The sequence below is a fragment of the Macaca mulatta genome, chromosome 16, assembly GCF_049350105.2.
Source record: "Macaca mulatta isolate MMU2019108-1 chromosome 16, T2T-MMU8v2.0, whole genome shotgun sequence".
Classification (NCBI taxonomy): Eukaryota; Metazoa; Chordata; class Mammalia; order Primates; family Cercopithecidae; genus Macaca; species Macaca mulatta.
In genome coordinates, this window is record NC_133421.1 from 12401650 (window position 1) to 12425622 (window position 23973).

General features: G+C 42.1%; 1 long non-coding RNA gene across 3 annotated transcripts in view; it reads left to right on the forward strand.

The window, feature by feature from the left end:
• The window catches only part of LOC144335337 (uncharacterized), a 273701-nt gene that overhangs the window by 161907 nt on the left and 87821 nt on the right, over positions 1-23973 (forward strand). For all 3 annotated transcript variants that reach the window (XR_013406113.1, XR_013406114.1, XR_013406115.1), the window contains one exon: positions 499-656. This is a non-coding gene — a long non-coding RNA (uncharacterized LOC144335337). The remainder of the gene's footprint in view (positions 1-498; positions 657-23973) is intronic.

Here is a 23973-nt window from a genome sequence, read left to right on the forward strand (position 1 = left end):
TGGCTAACAAAGATTCAATTGTCACTGCAGTCACATTCTGCTTGGAAACCGCTGCAGGGTCTCAGTTTGCAACAAGATGAAGTTCAAATCCTGTATCCTGCATGAGAAGACCATCCACAATTTGCTTCCAGTCTGCCTCTCTGGTCCCGCTGCCAGCTACTCCTTGCCCCTCAGTTTCCTCATGCAGAAGCACACTGTTCACTGCACATGCATTTAATCTTTGGTGCCTCTGTCCTTGGAAACCTGGACTCCCTTCCTACCCTTCTAACTCCCTGGTGACCTTCTACTTACCTGCAAGGTCCAAATAAAATGTCAGGGCTCTCTGACCCTCTTTATCCATTTATATTCCTGTAGAGCATAATAACAAACTCTAATTAAGTACTTACTCAAGTGTCTTATGGGAACTGATTTATTGTCTGCCTTTCCTGCTTCTTAGTGAAACCCTTGAGGACAGAGGTCATGACTCATCCCTCATTATCTCTCTCATTCCCAACACAGATCCTGGAACACTGCAGGACGCCAGTGGCCATATGCTGAGTGGAACCAGTAGGGACGATGTGCACATGGTCCAGAGAGAACGGGACAGTAGGACTCAGGGATACAGTAGGACTTTGGGGTGAAAGAGCAGGATGTGGCATCTGTGTCAGGTGGAACAAGTAAGTACTAGAGCTGCTCACAAAATATTCTTTGCTCCTGGTGTTAAGGATAGAATGCTGAACTGGCTAGAGCTGCATCTGACATCATTTATTATATATTATGGTTTTATGCCTGTGTGTGGGAAAGGAACAGAATTGGATTATCTCCCTGCCCCAGGAAATAGTCATGTAGTAAGCAATAATGGGATCAACGTGCACCGACTGAAATTCTCTATAATCCCCCAGGGCGGAGATCAATGGGAAGAAGGCTCTCTCAGAGAGATGTGTGGTCTCATCCTTGGGGATGAAGAGAGCCCTGTTAAATCAGGGCAGAAGGTGACACAGAGCTGCCAGGGTGGGCTGCGTTCTTGCGTGCCTCTCTGGGCCAACGATGCTGGAGATTCTCGCCTTTTTTTCCGGGCACAGAGCTATGCAAAGCTTCTTTTTTCTCTTCATCCTACTTCTTTTACTCACTGGCGTTTTTGTGTCCTGGATCCTTTGCCCACATCAGCAACTTACAACCATATGATGTGGTAGGTCCTTGGTGTTGATGATTTATCATTTTGAGTTATACTTTATGCATCACATCCTAAAGACCTATGATAGGTAGTCATTGGTTATCTTGCTAAGATATGAATCTGTATGCATTGCTCTGCAGTGGGAGGCTGGAGTTAGTTAGCAAGTTAGTGAGCCTGGTTACCTGGCCAGTCTTTTCATTTCATTGTTTTTAAAATTCATTTGTTAAAAAGAATTTGTTGAGTACCTACTATGTGTCAGACCTCACGCTAGGACTTCTAGTTGGAGATCCAGTGATGAATGAAAAGGTTCTCTGTTCCCATGGACTGTCCTTTTGGAAGGAGGCTGAAGGAGTGAAGACAAACAATTTAATTTTATGTGATGGTATGTTCTGTGATGAAAATAAAACAGAGTGATGCGATGGAAAGTGAGAAGGAGAGAGAGCAGTCAGCGTTAGAAGAGAGCCCTGACGTGGATGAAGTTGGAAGCCATTATCCTCAGCAAACTAATGCCGGAACAGAAAACCAAACACTGCATGTTCTCACTTACAAGTGGGAGCTGAACAATGAAAATGTATGGATACAGGGAGGGGAACAACACACACTGGGGCCTGTTGGGGGAACCAGTAGGGGGAGGGAGAGAGCATCAGGATAAATAGCTAATGCATGCTGGGCTTAATACCTAGATGATGGGTTGATAGGTGCAGCAAACCACCATGGTACACTTTTACCTATGTCACAAGCCTGCACATCCCAGATAGGTGCCCTGGAGCTTAAAATAAAATTAAATTAAAAATTAAGAAAAAAGAAGGGAGCCCTGCAGTGTTACTCAGAGTAGCCAAATAGTGCGACCACCAAAATGTTCAGCAACAGATGAATAGGTAAACAAAGTGGTCTATCCGTACAGTGGAATATTATTCAGCCTTGAAAAGAAAGGAAGTGCAGGGCCGGGCACGGTGGCTGACACCTGTAATCGCAGCACTTTGAGAGGCCGAGGTGGGCAGATCACCTGAGGTTGGGAGTTTGAGACCAGCCTGACCAACATGGAGAAACCTCGTCTCTACTAAAAACACAAAATTAGCTGGGTGTGGTGACGCACGGCTGTAGTCCCAGCTACTGGAGAGACTGAGGCAGGAAGGAGAATCGCTCGAACCCGGGGGGTGGAGGTTGTGGTGAGCTGAGATTGCACCACTGCACTCCAGCCTGGGCAACTATGGCAGGACGAGCCGCAGACAAAACTCCTCAGACACTGGATTAAAGAAGGAATAGGTTTTTTATTCGGACGGGAGCGTCTTAAGACTTGCGTCTTAAGAGTGGAGCTCCTTGAAAAAGAAATTCTTGGCCTTTTTAAAGGCTTACAACTTTCAGGGGTCTATGTGAAAGGGTCGTGATAAATCGAGCACGCATGGGAAATGAGACTGGGGGCTACATGCATCAGCTAACAGAACAAAAAGTTTTACAATACTTTTTTTCATACAGTGTCTGGAATGTACAGATAATACAAGTAGTTTAGGTCAGGGGTTGAAGTTATTATTATCACTTTTTTTAACTCCTAGGGCCAGGTGGTGGTGCCAAGTTTGTCTGGCTATTTATCTTACTTTTGTTTCTTTCTAACTTTTTGCTTTCTCTCTTTCTTCCTGTCTTGTGAACTAGGCAAGGTGCGGGGAGGAGGGCAGCAGGAGTAGTAGTGGTCTCCTTCCTTACAAGAGTGAAACTCCATCTCAAAAAAAAAAAAAAAAAAAAAAGATAAAGAAAGGAAGTGCTCATGCATGCTGCAACGTGGATGAACCTTGAGGGCATTGTGCTAAGTGAAATCAGCTAACAAAAAGGGACAACTCTCGTATGATTCTGCTTATGTGAAATATCTAGAATAGGCAACTCCTAGAGATAGGAAGCAGATCAGAAATTACCAGGTGCTGGTGATAGGGAGGTCACAGTGGGTATTGCTTAGTGGGTACAGAGCTTCTGTTTGGGCTGATAAAAAGTTTTGGAAACAGATAGTGGTGAGGGTTGCACAACATTGTCAATATACTTAATGCCACTGGCTTGTGCACTTAAAAATGGTAAAAATGGCAGACTTTATATTATGTATATTTTACCACAATTAAAAACAAATCAAGAAAAGAAACTTGCAATAACAAGTTTCTTGCAAAAACTGGCCACATGAAGACGGTGGGGAGGTGACGTTCCTAGGAGAGCAAACAGCTGGTGCAAAGACCCCAAGGCAGGAATGAGCTTGGTTATTTTGTGGCTCTCTATTGTTTGGTGCAGGATAACTCTCACGAAGTGTTAAAGATAGGTTTCTTTGTCATAAAAAGACTCCAGAAAGGAAGTTGACTTTTAGTGTTGGTAGGGGAGCAAAGGGGTCTAAAGGCAATGGTGAACTTGGGGATTTTAAAGACTTCGGACTGCATTCCTCAGGAAAGCCGAGGGGCTTGCAGAGTTGCTGGTTTGCCTGCTATCAGGCTGTGAGCATCCTAGGACCACCCAGGTCTGTGCCATTTTAGTTCTGTCTCCTAAATCTATGTCTACTTGTTGAACAATGAGCTAGGGTTAAAGTACTAAACCAGGGGGCAGCAGAAATGGATTACAAGTGGGCTTGGGCTACAATCCCAAAAGACACAATCCCAAATGCTGTAATTCGATGGTTGAAATCCTGAAAATCGCAATCCTGAAACATCAAAATCCCAAAAACATGATTCTTAAAAAATTAATTAAAAAAAAAATTTAAAAGATATTTATTAGGCCGGGCACAGTGGCTCATGCCTGTAATGCCAGCATTTTGGGAGGCCAAAGCAGGAGATCACGAGGTTAGGAGTTGGAGACCAGCCTGGCCAACATGGTGAAAACCCATCTCTACTGAAAATACAAGAATTAGCCGGGCATGGTGGCAGGTTCCTGTAATCCCAGCCACTCAGGAGGCTGAGGCAAGAGAATCGCTTGAACCCAGGAGGGTGAGGTTGCGGTGAGCCAAGATTGTGCCACTCATTGCACTCCAGCCTGGGTGACTGAGCAAGACTCTGTCTCAGAAAAAAAAAAAGATATTTATTTACATTTTTTTTTTAAAGAGGATGTATTTAAGAAACATAAAAACACAACAGAACACTTCATAGACCACTTGATGCAACGAAATACGCAATAACAACATACATATTATTGCAAGCATAAATACCCAGGCTTAGTAACAACAGTCACATGAGTATGACACTTATGAGCAGCAGACGAACCATATTCGTAAAGAATCATGTCAAAAAGTGAAACGTATAGATACATATTACTATGGATGGTGTTGTGTGCATCCAGCTTTATACCTGTGTTCATGTGAAATACCGTGACAAACCTAAGTCTTTCAATGAAACCCATCAAAAAGAGTGATGAGTCACCACTGCCTATGTGATCACCCAAAGAGTAAAGATCTTGAGAGATTTTACCTTTCACAAATGAAGATGCACATAGAGGACATCTCTTCATTTGCCGAGGAAGTTTCAACATTTTTAAATACATGCACCATGCTGACACACAAAGTCAATGTTGTGATGACGCACTTTGGTGAAGTCAAATTTCCGATGTTCCAGGCAGCAGAAGAAAAGTCTGTCCCAGCTCTCAGTTTGTTGTCTACATTTTTCTCTCTGGACCCCCAGCCAACTCCCTGGTGCCTACCTGCACTGAGGGCAGATCTTCCCCTACTTGCTCCACTCAGATTCACACACCGTTCTCCTCTGGAAACGCCCTTACTGACTCATCCAAAATAATGCTTTATCCGGTTTCTAGGTATTCCTTAATTCAGTCAAGTTGACAACTAAAATTAGGTTCACAAATCCACCCCTTGTCAACTTGGCATCCGTATGCATCTCCTTAAACCATACTTAATTTTCAAATAAAGACAGTAGGAAGGTAACAGTTACACCTAATGTGTTGCAACTAACATAATGCAACTACCCCTAATGCAACTGAAAACACACTAATCCCTTCCCCAGAGTTTGGCTTTCAGGATTTAACCATTGGGAATTGTGTCTTTAGGGACTGTATTAGTCTGTTTTCACACTGCTATAAAGATATTACCCAAGACTGGGTGATCTATAAAGAAAAAAGGTTTAATTGACTCACCATTGTGCATGGCTAGGGAGGCCTCAGGAAACTTACAATCATGGCAGAAGGGGGAGCAAGCACATCTTACATGGTGGCAGGTGAGAGAGAGCCTGTGAAAAGGGAACTGACAAACACTTACAAAGCCATCAGATCTCGTGAGAACTCACTCACTATCATGAGCACAACATGGGGGAAACCACCTCCGTGATCCAATCAACTCGCACCAGGTTCCTCCCTCAACACCCTGGGATTATGGGGATTACAATTCGAGATGAGATTTGGGTGGGGACACAGAGCCAAACCACATCAGAGATTATGATTGGCACCAATTCAAATTCTAGCTTCACCATTAACTAGTTGCATGTTTATGGATAAATGGCTTAGTCTAACTGAGCCTCAGTTTCCTACTCCATAAAATGTAGGATTTGGATGATATTAAGTATAATAAATATATGGCATGCACATTCTCACACAATAGGCAGCAGGGCCAGATGTTGAAGTGTGGGCACTCCAGGTTAATTGGCCCTCATCCAACCAATATTATTTACTAAGTTGTTCAATATTTATTTATCTAGGGAGGAGGGAGAAGTTGAAAGAAAAAAATTTGTATTGGCCAGGCGCGGTGACTCACGCCTGTAATCCCAGCACTTTCGGAGGCCAAAGCGGGTTGATCATGAGGCCAGGAGATTGAGACCATCCTGACTAACACGGTGAAACCCTGTCTCTACTTAAAATACAAAAAATTAGCTGGGCGTGGTGGTGGGTGCCTGTAGTCCCAGCTACTCAGGAGGCTGAGGCAGGAGAATGTAGTGAACCCGGGAGGCAGAGCCTGCAGTGAGCCAAGATCGCACCACTGCACTCCAGCCCGGGTGACAGAGCGAGACTCTGTCTCAAAAAAAAAAAATTGTATTAATAAAAATTATATTTGCTACTTTACTTCAACAAGGCTAAGCAGAGTCACTGAAAAACTCTCTAAAATATTCCCTTTTTTGTGTGTTCTTGTTCTCTCCCCGATTTCTTTAGTCCATTTCTTGGGAGTTATATTACAACTTTTGAAATGTATTTAATACAACAAATTTCTTTTTCTGAGCAAGAGGCACTATATCATGAGATATTTCGATTGAGAACTTTAACAAAGTGGGACTCCATGAGCAAGTTGCAAAAGACATAAGCAGAGATGTGCTTTCTAAAGTTTCACTTCACAGTGCTGTCTGCTTTGGAGGGAGTGGAACAAATTACATTTAACTAGTCTATCCCAGTGACGTTTTAGTGTTTCTTTCGCATCAGCATTTTCCAGCAGCTGCCCCGAAGGCTTGAGTTCCTGCAGCTGTCCAGGGCAGACATTACTAATGGAGCACAGCAGTGCTTCCTGAAGAGCCTGGATGCAACCCCAGCTTCCCTGGCGCCTGCTTCCAGTTATAGACCCTGCTGACCATCCTTGGACTGGGTTGACTTTGCAATTCCTTGCAGCTTCAATGTTTTAGGAGTCTGTGATGTTAAACTTTACATGATACTGAGTAACCACCATTTGTCTGGGACCTGAGAAACTGACATGTCATTTGATTTTAAACATGTTTAAATGAATGTTTGTACAGAAGAAAAGGATGTGGAAAGCTGAAAAAAATCTCTCTTAGATATATTCCTGGTTTATATCATTTAAGGAAGCAACAGTTGAAGACAATTTTATGAAAATAATCTGGACTAATGTCAAGCTATGTTGAGGGTAATTTAAGACCTAGAATTAGGAGGACGGACCTAGAACCTGAATGGAAAGAGATATTTTGTTTTTCAGAGATAAAATAGCATTGGATTGGGGTGGAAGATGAACTAAGAAGATCTGTGGACAAGTGCAAAAACTTTCCTTTTGTGAGCTGCATCTAGTGCCGATCTGAATTTAGCTGGACTTTGAAATAGCCAATGCTGTAGCAGAGTCACTTTTGTGCTCCGTGTCTAATGAGGAATGTATTGATGGGAGATAAGCATTGCTTTACAAATCATCAGACACAGTTTTGAGTTCTGGCTTCTATAATTGTTTGTTGTGGGACCTTGAAGTAAGTCATTTATCTCAAGACTGTTTGCTTATCTGTGCAGTGACGATACTATCACTTACCTTCTCATGTAATAAGGCTTAAATAAGATCTTGGCAAATCACCTAATTGAGTCTAGGGGGAGGCATTACAAATTGTCATCCAATTGTATTTACAAGTTGAGTGATTGAATCATACTTGATTAAGGAGAGCTTCGGTCTACTTTCCGGTAAGGGTTCTGGTAAAAGCACCACGGGGGAGGACCAACAAATTTGGAACTGGAAACTGGGTCTGTGAAGGTGAAATACGAATCAGCTGGACAACCCAGTAGAAAAGGGGAGCAAGAACAACAAGAAACCAACCGCAGATTAATCGGTGGGAAATGAAAATGGATACAATACTTCGTGTCTTTCAAATTGGGGAATAGCTGTAATCTCACTGCTGGGAGGATCACAAACCTGTGTTGCCATTTGGAAAGGTGGTTTGGTAGTGCATCAAAGTTCCACTCACCAATGTGCTCCTCTCTCCACGTAGGATGGTTCTGCCCTATATGAATCATCAAGAGCTCAGAAACAATCTCAAGAAGAGAGAGGGAGCCCTTGCTCAGATTTATTTATTCTTAATTGATCAATTCCTGTCATATTACATATGTATTCTATTATGTCGTTTATTGGCTGCCTCACTTATTGGAATGTAAGTTCATTGGAATGAACTTTATTGGAATATAAGAGAGGACAGAGATTTCATCTCTTATGTCCATAGGCATATGAACATGAAATTCAGAATATGAATACATAAAAAGATCCCTTAAGGTTCTAGAAAGAGCTGTATGCAATTGTTCTGCACTTTGCTTTTTCAGTCAACAGTTGGCTTGGAGGTCTAGCCATATTGGTACTTACAGATCTACTTAATTCTACTTAACTTTTGATTCTGTCAACATTGCAGAGGAGCAAACCCAAATTCTACATCCATTATGTGGGAAACCTAAATGTGATGCCCAGGAGAAAGGTGTGTTACAATCAAATATCATGCCTGCCTAATTATATGGCCACTTCAAACATTGTACATGCCAAGTCAAATCACCAAACAGCACACACACCTGGGCTATATTTTGCTTAAGAACCAGCACTTGTGAACTTTGCTACTGTCTTCTCATGTATTTGTAATCTTCTGTGGGTAACCATTGGTGTTTTAAGTTACTTCCTCTTTCCCTCCCAAGTTGGTACTAATTGGGTTACACACTTTGGGATAAACTTGAGAACACAGGAGATAGAAAAAGGCAAATCAAAATGTTAGTTGTGTTACCTTAAAGCTGATTGGAGAAAGAGGCTTTAGATCTGTGACCAAAGGGACTTACTAACCCCTACCTCCTAAAATTGACAGACTCCTGGGCATAGTCATGAGTACCATTGCCTGGCTCTACCCTGTGGGCTGGACTTACCACCTGGCAGGTAAGGAGATAGGGGCATATTTCTTACAGCTGATGGATCTGATCAGACAGGGGCAAGGGCTGAGTCTTTAGTTACTTCTTTAGTTACTTCTCTCAAATGCACTTATCTTACTGTTCTGTTTTTTTTTTTCACTTATAAGTTGCTGCTCTTCTTATGCAGAGAAACCACGAGGTAGAGAAAAAGGCCGGGAGTGTTATTCTCATAAAAATTCCTCCCCATAGAACTATAAGACTAGTGGGGAGATTGATTCTTTTAACAGTAATCAGGACTTTCTGTCTGGAAACACGTTCTTATCTCTCTGTCTTTTTAATACAACACCTTAACTAAGAAAACTCTTGACTTTGGTCTCTGTTCACTTATTTTTCCAGCTATGTAACAAAAATCTTTTCATTGGTAGCTTCCACTATGCCTACAGGTCATAGATTCTTTCTTCTAAGATAACTTTGATTACAATTTCTAGTCTATTGGTTCTGACCTATTATCTTATTTATTATCATTTCTCTTATGGTTTTAAACTCTTTATTTTTAAAATATGTTGGCTTTTGGCTGTGTTGGCTCATGCCTGTAATCCCAGCACGTTGGGAGGCTGAGGCAGGAGGATTTCTTGAGGCCAAGAGTTTGAGAACAGCCTGGAAACATAGCAAGACCCCATCTCTACAAAAAAATTAAAAAATTGCTGGGCGTGGTGGCACATGCCTGTAGCCCCAGCTACTCAGGAGGCTGAAGTGGGAGGATTACTTGAGCCTAGGAATTTGAGGCTGCAGTGTGCTACAATCGTGACACTGTACTCCAGCCTGGGCGACAGAGTGAGGCTCTGTCTTTTGACGAAACACAAAACAAAAAAACTAAAATATGTTTACTTTCCATAGTTCATTTTTTCCCCTCCCATAACTTTATTTTCCTTATAAAACGTTTTTCTCTAGCCCAGACCTCTATCCTAAACTTCAGATCCATACATCCAACTGTTGTCATGTTTTGTGTATCAAAAAGAAGTTCTTATCTTCCCCTCAAAACCTGTTCAGTCCCCTAACAGTCAGCCTAGCTAACCTTTAGCTCACGTGGAGTTTAAAATCATACTGACTTTATAGGGTTCATTGGAAAGATTAGATGAGATAATGAAAGTGAGTGTTGCTTTGACGTCAAGAGAAATAAGGATGTTAAAGTCCAATTGCAGAATTTAAACCTGCACCAAAAACCACAAAGCGCAGTTGTTATCTGTGACTTCTTCACTATTCTATGTCAGATTTGCTGTTTTCCTTTTTCCTTCATAGCTAAAAAAGGTCACAAAGCAAGGAAATTTTCAGTTTTTTACATGCATTTTAAAACATCTGCATTCTTTCTCATACTCAATTTTTAGTTTAGGGGGATATAAAATTCTAGGCAATAAGTTTTCCCTCAGAATTTTTAAGGCTTTGCTTCATTATATTCTAGCATCTAATGTTGCTCATAAGAGGTTGTGTTACTGATTTCTTATTCTTAGTATATGACCTATTAATTTTTCCTCTGTGCTTACTTTTAGAACCTTTTGTAAAAATCCCTGGGGTTCTGAAATTTCAAAGTGGTGTGCCTTGTTTGACTTTTTAGTATTCATCATGCATAGCATTTTATGGACTCCTTCCATCTGAAGTTACACCTTTCAATTCTGAAGAATGTTTTCCTATTATTTCCCTCAATGATTTCCTTTTCTTTGTTTTCTTTGCTTATTTAGATATTGCAATTTCTGAAAAATACTTCTTTCTTTTCTCCACTGTTGTCTACCTCCTGATCTTTTCACTTATTTATGGGATATTCCCTCAATTTCATATTCTATTATCAAATTTTAGTTATCAAATACTTTAATTTCTAAAAGTTCTTTCCTTGTTCTTGGACAGTTCTTTCATGTGGAATGCTGTTTCTTTTGCAATTCGTGGTCCAGAGGGGTGCAATACCTCCTTTCACTCTGCTAAAGATGCTGGTACAGATCCAGATAAACATGTAGATCTTTCCTGTGTTCCTGGAGTCATTTCTGCATGAGCCAGGTTCCTTATTTATACTAGTTTAGTTTTCTCTCTGTCGATTAGAGGACTTTTCAAGTGTCTGGTTATCCTTTGCTGGCCATTTTCCTTCATCATCTCAAACTGAAACTGTGTACCCATTAAACTCTAACTCCCCATTCCCTGCTCCCCACAGCCCCTGGTAAGCATGATTCCTCTTTCTCAATGAATTTAACTAGTTGAAGCACTTCATATAAGTGGAATCATCCCATATTTATCCTTTTTGTGCCTGACTTATTTCACTTAGCAAAATATTTTTAAGGATCACCCATGCTGTAGCAAGTATCAGAAATTCATTCTTTTTCAAGGCTGAATAATATTCCATTGTATGTCTGGACCATACTTTGTGTATCCATTCATCCATTGATGGGCATGGGTTGCCTCCACCGTTTGATTATTGTGAATAATACTGTAATGAACATGGGTGTACAGAGATCAGTTCAAGTCCCTGATTTCAATTCTTTTGGTTTACTTTTTTTTTGGAAATGGGGTCTCTGTATTGCCCAGGCTAGAGTGCAGTGGCTCTTCACAGGCGTGATCATAGTGCACTATAGCCTTAAACTCCTGGGTTCAAGCGATCCCCCTGCCAGAGCCTCCTGAGCAGCTGGAACAACACGCATGTGCCACTGCTCTTGGCTCTTTCAGTTTACTTTTTAAAGAGAGACACTAAAAATTTATTAGAGGCCGTGTGGATGTATGTGCACAGATTGTCAGGGAGCTCACAGTCGGTGAATGGGGTTTCCAACAAGACTTTCGTTAGAGGATCCCAGGAAGAGAATATCTATTTCAAAGTCCTATTCGTTAGGCTCATGCTTTCTCCTCTGTATTTAGCAGAGATAGCTGAACGTTTACAGTATACAGCACAGCACCCAGGGAAGTGCCTGGAACTTGCTGAATGAATGGTATGTGGGTGTCATTCTTTTTCAGCTTTCTTATGTAATTTCTCCATATTCTGATATTCCGTTGATAGTTTTAGTTGCAATTTGGGAAGTCAGGAATGGGATGGGGAGAGGGATCAGTCAAGTTATATGTTTGTGTCAATCTGCCTTGATACTTGGAAATTCCTTTGATACTTTTCCTTTAGCTGGCCCTGGGAGCACAGACCACATTTTATGTACACAAGCTTCTTAGACAACTGTGTGGGTATTCCTGGAGTAAGTAAATGATAACGGAGCTGCCTACAGGACATGACGTGGGTGTGAGGGATGGGGAACTCAGAGGGAAGAGGCCTCAGGAAGGCTGAGTTTTTGCTTGGGGGTCTCTCCTCCTCTTGTCTCCTGTTTTTAGATGCTCTGGTCTGACCCTTTCATGGGGCAAACTCCCTAGTACTGTAGGTTTCATGTGGAAAAGTTAATGATTTATTGTGGTGGTGGTTGAAAAGTAAGGCTAACCTTGGCCGGGCATGGTGGCTCGTGCTTGTAATCTCAGCACTTTGGGAGGGTGAGACAGGTGGATCGCCTGAGGTCAGGAGTTTGAGATGAGCCTGGCCAACATGGTGAAACCCTGTCTCCACTAAAAATACAAAAATTAGCCAGGCGGGTGGCGCACACCTGTAATCCCAGCTATTCGGAAGGCTGAGGCAGGAGAATCGCTTGAACCTGGGAGGCGGAGGTTGCAGTGAGCTGGGATCGCAGCACTGCATTCCAGCCTGGGCAACAGAGCCAGACTCCATCCCAAAGGGGGGGGGAAAAATTAAGGCTAACCTCCATCTGAGGTTTTCTCACAGACAGAACCATGATGCCATCATTATCTCCATTCCAGAGTTTGAGCAAAGCACAAGGATAAAGTCAGGAGGGAAAAATGAAGTCTGAGCAGCTGGTGTTTGCTTCAGCCTCTTCCGGAGCCGCCTCTGAGCCATCAGGGAATAGGAAGGAGCTATTGCCATTCCCTGCACAGCCCCAGTGCGAGCCTGGGCTGTGACGCACAGATATGGAGGGACATCGTCGCTGGCTTCTAAGTGATATTCTTCTTCCTTCTAATCTGCCTATTCTGCTGCTGGGAAATTTATGTAAAATCAATGCATAGCTACTTAAGTTTTGCTCCCATTGATACTATTGTTATTTATTTATTTACTCCACACATTCCTAGATGGATTATGTAAGATATGAGAGTTTCTTTCTTGAAGTCTTGCACTTTTATCTGCAGAATGCCATCTGCCATCATTAGAGAGCAGTGGATGTGTATGTGTCTCAGGAATTAGTTGATGTCCTGTGAACTAGATTTGCATAAGCTTCTGCAGCCTCTGCTGACGAGTGTAAGATGGTTACCAGGGCCTGCTATTATGGAGAATGATTATTAAACATGCAGAAATCTCAGGTTGGGCGCGGTGGCTCACATCTGTAATCCCAGCACTTTGGGAGGCTGAGGCAGGCAGATCACCTGAGGTCGGGAGTTCGAGACCAGCCTGACCAACATGGAGAAACCCTGTCTTTACTAAAAATACAAAATTAGCCGGGTGTGGTGGCGCGTGCCTTTAATCCCAACTACCCAGGAGGCTGAGGCAGGAGACTTGCTTGAACCTGGGAAGCAGGGGTTGCGGTGAGTCAAGATCGTGCCATTGCATTCCAGTCTGGGCAACAAGAGCAAAACTCTGTCTCAAAAACAAAACAACAACAACAACAAAATGCATGCGGAAGTCTCATACTGTCTTAACATGTGACAGAATTGAAACCAACTGTGCAAACATGCAGAAAAATGTTTGCCTCCTTTATCTTTTGTAACCAACTAGAAATCTGACATTTCTTCAAGAAAAGTCCCTCCTGCCCCATCTTTTTTTTTTTTTTTTTTTTTAGACAGAGTTTTGCTCTGTTGCCCAGGCTGGAGTGTAGTGGCACGATCTTGGCTCACTGCAAGCTCCGCCACCCAGGTTCACGCCATTCTCCTGCCTCAGCCTCCCGAGTAGCTCGGACTACAGGCGCCTGCAACCACGCCTGGCTAATTTTTTGTATTTTTAGTAGAGATGGGGTTTCACCGTGTTAGCCAGGATGGTCTCCATCTCCTGACCTCGTGATCCACCTGCCTCGGCCTCCCAAAGTGCTGGGATTACAGGTGTGAGCCACCATGCCCGGCCCTGCCCCACCTTTTATATAATTCTTAACAAGTGTTTTTTAAACATTTTCTTTTTATTTTTTACGGAGAAACAGTCAATGCAGAGACCTAAACTTTGCATTTGAATTTACCGGTAGTCAATTCACACATCTAAAACGTTGATGCTTTTAACGGATGTATTCATTCATGTAGTCAACCAACACCCATCAAGACACAGAACAATTCTTTGCCCCAGCAAGTTCCTTGTGCCCCAGTCCAATCAATCCCCATGCCTTGCAAGCAATCACCACCTGCTTTGTATGACCCTGTTCCTGGACAGAACAAGTTCCTACCGTCCAATAATGAGATGCAGACAGGCTGTGAAAGAAGGGAGTTGATTTCTGCAACTGGTTACAGGGAGAAGTTCAGAGTAACTCACCAGACCAACTCAAAGTTACAAGGTTTTGTTCTAGTGCTTATATACTTTTAAAGTTTTATGCCTATGTGTGGAAGTGCACCTACCAGTAGAAGTGTTTCATTCCATCTATTTCTAATCTTTAACAAGGGTCTGGAAAGCTTTCTCTAGAGCCTTGGAAAGTTTTTAAATCTTAAATGGGACCTGCAATGAGGTGTATATGTAAGAATGCTGTTCTTACTTGTCCAGACTTCAGGGTCTGAGAAACCCCAGTTGGGGTCTTAGTGGGGTTGTGTTTTCCTTTTAAGCCCTTGTACTCAGGTACCAGTTTCTCCAGGTCTTTAATGTCTAACTTATACACTCATCAGAGTTATATTCGTGGAAACTGTCTATTCTGGTGGCTTATGGAAACCTGGCCTGCCACCACCGTAGAGATTCATGTTGCTGCCACGACCCTGGAGATTCGTGTTGCTGCCATGACCCTAGAAATTTATGTCACTGGTTCTAAAACTTCACATAAATGTAATTGTCCATTGTCATCAGGCACTGTGCATTTCTTTTTTTTCTTTTTTTTGAGCCATAGTCTCGCTCTGTCACCCAGGCTGGAGTGCAGTGGCGGGATCTTAGCTCACTGCAAGCTCCGCCTCCCAGGTTTACACCATTCTCCTGCCTCAGCCTCCCCAGTAGCTGGGACTACAGGCGCCTGTTGCCCGGCTAATTTTTTTGTATTTTTAGTAGAGAGGCGGTTTCACCGTGTTAGCCAGGATGGGTCTCAATCTCCTGACCTCGTGATCTACCCGCCTCGGCCTCCCAAAGTGCTGGGATTACAGGGGTGAGCTGCTGCGCCTGGCCCAGGCACTGTGCATTTCTTTGTGTATGATACTACTAAGGAATAAAAAGGACAAACAAAAATATACAATTATATGGATGAGAAAAGAAGCCAGACACTGTGCATTTCTTTGCGTCTGGCTTCTTTTCTCATCCATGTAATTGTATACTAGTAGTTTGTTCTTTTTATTCCTTAGTAGTATCATACAATACTTTTAATTTCATAATGTTTTTTATACATTTCCCTGTTGATGGACCTTGAAGCTGTTTCCAGTTTGGGGTTCTCATGAGTGAAGCTACTAAAACATTTTTGCAAGTGTTTTTGTGGATATGTGTCTTCACTTGCCTTGGGTAAATATTTACAAGCTAAATAGCTGTGTCATAGGGTAAGAAGTGTATGTTCACAAGTCTTGTCACATTTATTTCTAATTGTTTTATCATTCTTTCTGTCATTGTAAATAGGATTTCCCACCCCATTCCATTTTCTAAATGTTTATTTCTGGTTTATAAGACAGATAATGATTTTAAAAATATTTATTTGGTGATTAGAGTCTTTGTTAGTTGCTTTTATTGGTTCTTTTTCTATTGTCTTTTTAGTTTTGAAACCCAAGTACTACCTGAATAGTCTCATCATAAAGGATTCAAACATTGAAAAGATGTAAGAAAGGCAAATATAAATGCAACCCTTCACCTTCACTCCAGTTCCTACTTTACCCCTGGAGCTACTGAATGCTAATAATACAATGGGTTGCTTTCGGATTTTTTTTAAAGCACTTCAGTGTGTGGTTTTGTAGGATATAAACAGCACAGTGTACCACACCTAGACATTGTAGATTTGTGTAGTTATCATGACAGTTTTTGGCAGAAGGCAGTAAAATGCCTTGATCTAACAAAGTTAGAATATCACTATATTTGATAGCTAGAAGTAAACTATTTGAGGAAAGGGTACCTTTTTGTAATTTGTGCAAAGGTTTTATATGACCCTTACATTTAATGTTTATAATATATTTAATACATATACAAATACATGTCTTTTACACAAGAAGACACATAAATCTTTTAAAAATAAGTAGAATCATGCAATATTTATTCTCCTATGACTTTGTTTTCTTTCAATTATCAATATACTTTAAACATCTTTGCATGTCAATACATATTGATTTAGCTCAATTTTTTAAACTGCTGCGTGTAGTTCATAATATCCATGCATTTATTTAGCTTGGACATTTAGATTGTTTTCAAGTTTTCACTATTTTGAAGATTCTTTTTTTTTGTTTGTTTGTTTGTTTGCTTGTTTTGAGACAGAATCTCGCTCTGTCGCCCAGGCTGGAGTGCAGTGGCGTGATCTCGGCTCAATGCAAGCTCCGCCTCCCGGGTTCATGCCATTCTCCTACCTCAGCCTCCCGAGTAGCTGGGACTACAGGCGCCTGCCACCATGCCCGGCTAATTTTTTGTATTTTTTAGTAGAGACAGGATTTCACCGTGTTAGCCAGGATGGTCTCGATCTCCTGACCTTGTGATCTGCCCGCCTCGGCCTCCCAAAGTGCTGCGATTACAGGTGTGAGCCACCGCGCCTGGCCAAAGATTCTTAAGTGTACATATTTGTACACACACATTATGTAAGTATTTATTTAGTGGTGATTTCTATCATGTCCTGCTCTAGTTGCTATGGAAGCAGCTGTGACCAAGGGAGACACAGTGCCTGCTCTCATGTGGCTTACATTCTAATGGAGGGGCACAGACTGTGAATAAGGAAACATTTAAACAAGATCATATTTATTGAATTAAATGTTTAGTAGAAAATAGATAAACTCCTGTGCTAGAAAATTACTGCTTTTGGCCAGGCGAGTGGCTCATGCCTGTAATCCAAGCACTTTGGGAGGCTGTGGCGGGCAGATCACCTGAGGTCAGGAGTTCGAGACCAGCCAGGTCAATCCTGTCTCTACTAAAAATACAAAAATTAGCCAGGCATGGTGGCAGATGCCTGTAATCCCAGATATATGGGAGGCTGAGGCAGGAGAATTGCTTGAACCCAGGAAGTAGAGGTTGCAGTCAGCCGAGATTGCACCATTGCACTCCAGCCTGACAAAGTGAGATTCTGTCTCAAAAAAAAAAAAAAAAAAAAATGAGAATAGAAAATCACTACTTTCAATTGTGGGTTTAAGGAAGTGTTTTAGCTAAAATCTGAGGGATAAGAAAGAACTGACTGGTAGAGACCCTGAGTCTCTGAACTAGACCAATGATGGGGATTTCCTTAAAAAAATTGAAACACCTTTTTAACTTTTCCCAGGCATTTTCATGACAAGGGGTGCCAGGAGGTGAAGCCAAGGAAAGATTTTCTGAGTCCACTTCCATCTACTATTAAGATGAACCCCAGTTCTCCGTTTTGGCAGGTGTTTATCGATCAATCTTAGGTTTAAGAATTGTGGGGTTCTACCTTTTCTCAGTCTTCTTGGGAATCTGAGTTGAACAATTAATGTTGTTCAATTATGGTTAAATGTTGAACCATTAGTCTTCATCAGGTTTTTATTAAGACTTGAGCACCATTGCCTTTCACAGTATACTCTCTAACAAGTACCTATTGCACCAGTGTCCTGTTTTGCCAATTAAGGAGAGAACAATGGGAGTCATTAAATTTTTAAATAGAAGCTGAGTAGGTTAATGCAATTGCCTGGTGGATTCTTCTTGCCCACTGCACATACAGAGTCAATTCACTGAGTTAGGGGTATAGTATTAAAGAAATGGTTTAATTAATGCAAGGCTACTCAGGCAGAAGGTGAGAGTTTATTATTCAAATCATCTCCCTGAGAACTCAGAGGCTGGGGTTTTTATGGGCAATTTGGCAGGCAGGGGCTAGGGAATGGGTGCTGCTGATTGGTTGGGGGAGAAATCATAAGGGCGTGGAAAATGGTCCTTGTGCACTGAGTTAGCCTCTGGCGGGGGAGCCATGAGTTATGGATCTTATGGAAAATGGTCCTTGTGCACTGAGTTGGCCTCTGGCTGGGGAGTCATGAGTTATGGGTCTTGTGGAAAATGGTCCTTGTGTACTGAGTTAGCCTCTGGTTGTGGAGCCATGAGTTATGGGTCATGTGGAAAATGGTCCTCGTGTACTGAGTTAGCCTCTGGTTGTGGAGCCATGAGTTATGGGTCTTGTGGAAAATGGCCCTCATGCACTGAGTTAGCCTCTGGCTGGGGAGTCATGAGTTAGGGTCTCATGGAAAATAGTCCTCGTGCACTGAGTTAGCCTCTGGCTGGGGAGTCATGAGTTACGGGTCTAGTGGAAAATGGTCCTCGTGCACTGAGTTAGCCTCTGGCTGGGGCGCCATGAATTATGGGTCCTGGTGGAGTCAGTAGGTTGCCAGAATGCAGAAGTCTGAAAAATATCTCAAAAGACCAATCTTAGGTTCTACAATAGCGATGTTATCTGTAGGAGCAATTGGGGAAGTTACAAATCTTGTGATCTCTGTCACAGTCAATGACCACAGAAAGGCAAGCTATGCCTACATTTTAGAGAATGCAGGCCCCTCCCAGAATCCTAATCTTGTGGCCTTTCATTAGTCTTATAAAGGCAAGTTTCAATCCCTGAATAAGAAAGGGGTCAGTTTTAGGAAGGGGTTACTATCACCTTTGCCTCAAAGTTAAGTTATAAGCGAAATTCATCCCAAGTAAAAGAGTGCTGGATTGGGCCTTGAGGCTGATGTGGGTCTGTCTGAGCTCATGTCACTAGCCTCAAAGCTACTCACAAAGGGGAAAATTATGCCCAGGGCAAGAGATCTGTGATTACCAAAAAGGTAGTCAACGTAGGGGAGGGCAAAACCAAGTAACTATGGAAACCAGAGGCGATAGTGTGAAGGAACTGTTCCATTTAGTAGATTGGTATCATCATCAGAGGAACCTTTACTAAAATGGGTAGTGAGAGTAACGTAGCTGAGATCTGTGTCTTTGCTTTTAAATGCTGCAGAGTAGAAACACATTTGGGTTGATTCAGGCCCCACAGCTCACTATTGAATAATTGTAGATATGTGATTTAGACATGCAGGTGGGTATTCCTGAGGGAACAGCCAGCCTCATGGACTGGATAAAAGGCCCTGTAAGGTCTGTTTACCCTGAGAAGGTGGACTGCTCAACTCCACCCACAAATGCCAAGTGGAGATCCTAGGTAAGGCAGCTGATGTGTTTTGTATCCAAGCCATGTAGGACTGGCTAATTTATAACGACAGGGATATTCACCCACTGAATGTGCCCATTCCCCAGGTCGGAGTAAATCCTGTGGTTAAGGGGTTAAGGGAACCACTTTTTCTTGGGCACCTCATTATTGCTGCAAAACCAAAAGACAGTCCAGGCAGCCTTATCTAAATTTGCTGTCTCAATTTCCCAGTTGCTAACATCAATGTCCAAAACATTGATGGACTGAAACTCAAAGGAAAAAGGAAAGGAGAGAATCAATGGAAATTTTGAAAATAGTTATTAAGAAATGCAGTGAGTAAAATGGAAATTAATGGGTTAAAACAAAGGTCTTAATACAATGCTACAGAAAGTTGAGTGGACCCAAGTGAGCCCCTGCTAGTTCCCCAATATTAAAGGACCTCAAACTGGTTTTCCATATTTACCCCAGATTGGAGGGAAAAAAAATCAGAAGGCAAAAATTTCAAGGAAAAAGTTGACCAACAATTGCCTGGAGCAATGTTGAAGCAGGTTAATCAAGATAAAGATGGAGAAAGGGCCTGGATCCCTTGGCTCAACCACCTGCTGGAAACCCAAAGCCTTTTTCTCAAGAGAGGGTTAAATGGTCTCAAAGAAAGTTGGTCTTGGGGAAGAAAAGTTTCTGGTTCTAGAAAATAAAATGGAAAGGTTAATAGGATTATGAAGGTTAGAATATTTAAACAGGCTTTATGTGAAGTAGTTGTGTCTTCTTTACTTAAATGTTTTTATGAAAAGCATTCTGACTGGTGACTTTGGGAAGAGAGGAATATTTTGGGACTTTGGGAAGAGAGGAATTCATACAGGTATTAGAAGCACAGTCTAATGGTGAGTGTTTAGCTTGACTTCTGGCCTTGAGGCAATCCAAAATTTCTTATAAAAGTTTCGGAAAAGCTAACTTAAAAGGAGCCCATATGACTGATCACTATTTTTTGACACTTTATACAAATAATCAGGCAAAGTAGAATAAGACTAAAATTAATTTTGCAAATAGATCTGTCCTACTATGATTTATCCTTGGCAGAAATGGGGAGATTGGAGAGAGTAAAATTTAGATTCTGGTCCTGGCCATTGTTTTCAAGTTTTTATTATTTGCCTACAGTTTGGGCTGATCCTGAATTATTTTCTGGCTGCAACAAGACTCTAAAGAAGAACCAGGTTTAATTTTTTTTTTTTTCCCCCACAAAGCTTTTAGTTGCATTCTTAATGGAATGCATTCTTTTTTTGTTGATCTGGCTTACAGATTATCTTTTCATTGTAATCCTTGTAAGCATTATATTTCTACTGAGGACTAAGCTCTGATTTTTATCTAGCCCAAATTCCTACCTAAGGGGTCTAGGAAGTCATGCCCTACAAACCATAAATTCTCATCAGATGGGTTTTATTTGACCCTATATATAGTGACTTACTTTTCTTTTCTTTCTTTCTTCTTTTTTTTTTTTTTCTTTTGGAGAGAGTCTCACTGTTGTCACCCAGGCTGGAGTGCAGAGTATAGTGGCGTGATCTGGGCTCACTGCAACCTCCGTCTTTGAGGTTCAACTGATTCTCCTGCCTCAGCCTCCCAAATAGCTGGGATTACAGGCACCTGCCACCACACCTGGCTAATGTTTGTATTTTTAGTACAGATGGGGTTTCACCATGTTGGCCAAGCTGGTCTCGAACTCCTGACCTCAAGTCTCCCAAAGTGCTGGGATTACAGGTGTGAGCCACTGTGCTCAGCCATGACTTACTTTTCAATCTGACCCTGGCACAACATTACGAGACAAGGAAAAAATATTTAACCCCAAAATACATTTCCTTGCCATACCTTGAAATTGCCCTTCAAAGTCTCTTGTGGGAACAATCCACATTCTGTAGAGAATCTCCTTTTCCCTTTGTTTTCCTTTCTTCCTTTGTAGATCCAGGAGATAATCAACTAAGAGCCAGGCACCCTTTTAGGTCTAATAAGAAACATTTTACAACCTGCTCTCTCTCTGAAGTCTGATATCTGAGGATTCCTCTGCATAGTAAAACTTGGTCTCCACAATCCTTTATCTTAACCTGAACATTCCTTTCCATTAATCCCACAGGCCATGGTCACTCATTGTTTGGCTCAGAATAAATCTCTGAAAATATTTTACAGAGTTTGATTCTTTTTCTCGACACTATTTAAATTATTAACGTTATGTATCTCAGTGTTTTACTTCTGAGAAAAAAAAAGTCACCGTATTCTGAAGACTAGAGCTGATTAAACAGCCTGTGAATCTCCTTGATTTGGAATCCCACTGGGTCTGATCTGTTTTTCATTGGCAAAGCACAGCTGCTAAAGCTATACCACATCAAGCACCCTCTCTAACGGCTCAGGGACCACTGTGGAAGAGGGGGGAATGTGAGATTCTAAGAGCCAGATTGCAGATGGAGTGTGTAGGCCGGAGCAACTTGGGCGCCAGTCAACTATGTTGGCTTCTGATTAACCCCTATTCTGAGAACGCCTCTAAGATTTCTGGTTTATCCATTGTTCCTTGTGTAAGAGCAAGTACTTATCATAAATCCTGCCCTTAGGTCAAACAACCTTGAGATTACAGTACTTCTATAAGAGTACAGATGCGAGAACAGTACAGTGTTCTACACATCCCTTCTGAATCACCTTTTCTTTATGGTATATAAGCCCTGTCTCTGTGGGGGTAATGACACAAGGATCTACCATCTTACTTGCTGCTTCCTGACACACAGTCATGGTTTCTGTTTGTAAGTCCCTATTAAATGTTCCCGAGAGACCGAATTTGTCAGCTTCTTTCTTTGGCCTTTCAACTTCCTTGGACTTTAGGAGTAGGTTTGCACAGACCTGCCCACATTGGAACGGTATGAATAAACAAAATGTGCACAGTCACCACTGAAAGTACACCACCTGTGATTAAAGAAAACTGAGTGGGCCTTCACTCAACAATGGCCATTCATTGCTCAGCATTATCTGTCCTAATGGCTTTTTGTTTGTTTGTTTGTTTGAGATGGAGTCTCGCTCTGTCTCCCAGGCTGGAGTGCAATGGCATGATCTTGGCTCACTGCAACCTCCACCTCCTGGGTTCAAGCAATTCTCCTGCTTCAGCCTTCTGAGTAGCTGAGATTACAAGTGCCCGCCACCACGCCCGGCTGCTTTTTGTATTTTTAGTAGAGATGGGGTTTCACCATGTTGGCCAGGCTGGTCTTGAGCTCCTGACCTCAAGTGATCCACCTGCCTTGGCCTCCCAAAGTGCTGGGATTACAAGCGCGAGTTACTGCACATGGCTTTGTCCTAATGACTTTTGTTGCCCATTATCCCCACCTCAAATCTTTTGTTAGTATTTACTCAGCCATTCTAGATTTTTGTCCCCAACACCCTTGACTCTTGGAACCTTGTGGGATGCTAAATAACTGGGGAAAGGCAGCAAAAAGGCAGACTGCTCAGGTGAAACATCCAAGGGTTTATCATCAAGTTTCACCTTGGGCTCTAACCCAAAGCATTTCTCTCTTATTGATTCTGTGGATTTTCCAGTTTTCCTTAACACTTGAACCTCTGTGCTTGTGAAGGGGTCCTCAAGGGTTGGACTCAGCATGGGAAGGGTTGGAGTTGGGACTTATCCACAATTGACCATCCTACATTTGAAGGTCAAGAGGTAAAAGGCAGGGGCTCACCTGGAGGAAACAGGCCGGGACTCAGAGAAGGCTTCTTCTTTGTGCTTGTGCTCTTTGCTTCCTCTCCCATATGGGAGGGGTCCCACCTAAGTGTCTTGTGTGCACCGTTTTTATCATTTTCCCTCATACTTACACTCAGTAGAAGAGGAATATTCCTGCAGCATAATTCTTATTCCCCAAGAGGAGATTCAGTGGGGAAGATGCATTAATAACTCTACAAATCTCGATATTGGACTCACTGTTATTACGGGAGAAGATCTGAATATGCCCTCTTATATCCAGATGAACTAGAACCATCTCTTGGGACAAGATAATGAGCTTAGAGAGTTTTACAGGAGGAAAAACGTGAGCTTGCTTTAGTATTATAGATTAATGCAGAGACCAAAGCTGAGGGATTCTATGTGAACATGCCCAAGCTAGTCTTAACCCTTAGTTCACACTCAACAATACTGGCCCTTTCATTTATTTATTTATTGATAGATTTACTGATTTTCTCAATGCTAAGCAGATGGAAGCTGAATCTGCTCAGGGGAAATATTCCATAGATTAATTTATTTCCTTCTGACTCAGAAAGAGGGAATTCCTAGAACTGGTGAAGGATTTTGCACACTAATTTCCCCGCTACAGAAGGCCAAACATCCACTGAGTCCTTTCTGAAGGTGACTTCTTTGCTCTTTCCCCAAATGTCCAAGCCACACAGACTCCTGTATACTCCTCTCAGGTTTCTGAGTGAGTGGTAAGCTGTTCTGAGCACAACCCAGGCACCCCTCACAGCCCATGAAAATTTGATGTGTGCAATAAAGCCTGTCTTGCTTAATGCATTCAGCCTCTTTGTCCACGGGAGCTAATATCCTTTTGGGAAATACTGTGATTTCAGCTGAAATGTCGGGGAAGGGGAGGGCGGAGAGGGAATGTGGAACTCTGCCATACAACCCCTTACTCCAACCACTTAATAACTTGGCTAAAAGCCACGATCGATATAGAGCTGTCAGCTGGGCTCCAGCCCTCCCAGCCTTCCCAATCAATCAACAAGATTTAGTAAGCCACCAGTTGGAATCTATGTCACATAAAAAGTGTGGGCTCCTAGACCAGTCTTAGAGAG